Below are 2,500 nucleotides of genomic sequence, written 5' to 3'. Positions count from 1 at the left end.
CCTAGGTATTGTTTCTTGGACAACAGAAACACGAATTAACACCACTTCACAGATCGCTTCTGGACCAAGTACACTAATCTCCGCTTCTTATCAAACCGCTTCTCCTCAAACACCTTCTGCTTCAGGTACGTACAAGCTTACCTATATAAAGATTCTATAAGAGCCACCTAACCTAGGACTTTAGCCCCATTTAATAGTAAACTCCTCCGAACAACTCATCCATCGTTTTTCCTGTTTTATTCAGTTTTTCAATGGAATTAATAAAAATTATTTCCTTTCACTTTTAGATATTTTTTCTTTGACAACACAAATACCATATACCAGTCCTTCTCCTATCGCCTCTGGACCAAGTACACTAATCTCCACTTCTCTTCAAACCACTCCTTCTCAAACACCTTCTGCACTGGTACCAGGTACGTACACGAGAGAAAAAGAAAATTGTTCAACCTAGTAATTTAACCCCGTTTAATGCTTGACCTGCATCAAACAACTCGTCCCTGGTCTTTTCCCGGTTTTATGTTCAGATTTCGAATGGAATTACAGTATTTTTTTCTTCAACAACAGAAACACCAAATGACACCACATGACACCACTTCTCAGCAGGGGCACCCAACGAATATGTTCCTCACTTTATCTGTTGCCCAGAGGAATTTTGCTGGGTGGGCAAAAATACAGGTGTTCCGATGAGCTGGCTAGGAATTACTGACTTTTTCTAGCATTTCAACCCGAGCTGGCTGTAGAAACTCTGAAGACTGAGGACGACTGAAAAAAACAAAAAAACAAAAACAAAAAACAGGGGAGAACCCCTTCCCTCTCCCAGAGAGTAGTAACAAACATACGACAGCTGGTCAGAGTGATTGCGCTTGCGGAAAAAAAAACCTGTTTTGTCCCGGTTTTGTCGGTTTGGATCGAGCAATTTGAAAGCGCGCGGAGGTTTCCACATATCGTGATCTCGGATTGTGCTGTTTTCCTCATTTACATGTACGATTAATTTCCATTGTTATTTGTTATCGTGATGTTCTTCTACACTGAATTGAAATGAACAGAGTGAATTTAACAGAAGTAACTTGCATTTTCATTCACAGATTTCAGTTTCGACCAGAGTTTCGACGACGTACAAGGTGTTTGTTGTTAGCAATTTGGAGGTATAACACTTCTTATTGTAGTTGTTTTAATGCTTTTTTTCGGTTATCTGTATTAGTCAAGTGCGTGATGATCTTTTACATTTGAAGCGAATTGAGCCAACGAATTGTAAAAATTTAACAGCAGTATTTTTGTTTACAGATCCTTAGATTCTTGTAGGCAGCAATCAACCAGGATCGACCAGGTGCTTCCTTCAAACACAAGGTAAGAATCAAGAAAAATTCGTACTTATTTTAATTTATTTTATTTCGTTAGAAGGACGATGTATTACTCTTGACAACTCCTGCAAAGTCTCTGTTTTTGTGTTGACAAAGAAACCAGTCTTTGTAGCCAGAAAGCAGATAACAAACATGCACTAAAAAATTACAAGAACGTGCACGGGACAATCCCTCAGGACGTGCTGAGACATTTTGAAGTGCTTAAGAAATGCAGGAACAAATTTGACTGTTTATTGTACGAAATGCTTTTTATAAGAACTTTAAAGCCAAATCTCAATGTGCAATCAGACTCTATTCGTCGTAAAGTACTTTTATAATCTTCACACCTTGTTATGTCCATTTTCGCGCCATATCGCTTTAAATGCTGTAATTTGCATGATCAAACATTTTTCCTTGATAATGGAGTCATGACTACTCCGAAACGTCGGATATTATCGTTCGTTTTTACTATTTTATGTTTTAAGAAATCTCTTTTAATAGCACTAAAAAATAATACAGATATAAGAGTTGTGCCATGCTTTTAGCATGGTTTCCATACGCTAAAATTTTCAGCCCAAAATAAGGAAACCCCAAAGTTAATTACTTTAGTTTGAAAAAATAGACATTGTCAAATGATAAGAACCATTTGCATGTGAGGATGGCAAAGGATGGCAAAAAGCAGCGTGGATGCAAATGGATTAAAATATGAATTTGTCAAATTGTTAGGCTGGACATAAAGTCAAACATTCAAGCTTGGCTAACAAATTTTTATAAAGTTTGACAAATTTCGTTGCAAGTTGTACCAAGAAGTTTTGTTTTAAATACTTTAGATATAAAAGTAAACGCTAAAAAAATCGACGTTTCGATGTCGACGTGATACCATTATCGAGATAAAAAATGAATGGAATAACGAAAGCTAATATTTACAGACTGGTAAGAATACACATATTGTCCCTGAAATACACTAGGGAAAAAATATATGCTAATACAATGAAAAATGAAACAGAACCGATAAAAATCACAAAGCAAAGCGATACAATCAAAACACACACACACACTGCAAGTCGATACGAGTTCATTACGTTTGTTGAGCGTTGCCATGTCCGGTTTATATACAATATAGAATTTCTCGGTACTACATAGATTACATCGTTTAGTAA

At 36.5% G+C, this 2,500-nt stretch overlaps 1 protein-coding gene across 1 annotated transcript in view; it reads left to right on the top strand.

Annotated features, from left to right (window-relative positions):
* Positions 1-2,500, top strand: part of LOC138050060 (uncharacterized) — a 94,930-nt gene that overhangs the window by 80,023 nt on the left and 12,407 nt on the right. The window contains exons 11-13 of the mRNA XM_068896553.1: positions 1-413; positions 1,086-1,145; positions 1,285-1,347. The exon at positions 1-413 is cut by the window's left edge and continues 1 nt beyond it. The gene's annotated coding sequence lies outside the window, so the exon portion shown is untranslated. The remainder of the gene's footprint in view (positions 414-1,085; positions 1,146-1,284; positions 1,348-2,500) is intronic.

The sequence above is a fragment of the Montipora capricornis genome, chromosome 5, assembly GCF_036669925.1.
Source record: "Montipora capricornis isolate CH-2021 chromosome 5, ASM3666992v2, whole genome shotgun sequence".
In the NCBI taxonomy this organism is placed as follows: Eukaryota; Metazoa; Cnidaria; class Anthozoa; order Scleractinia; family Acroporidae; genus Montipora; species Montipora capricornis.
The sequence above is the reverse complement of the archived record's forward strand: the minus strand, read 5'-3'. Positions and strand labels throughout refer to the sequence as shown.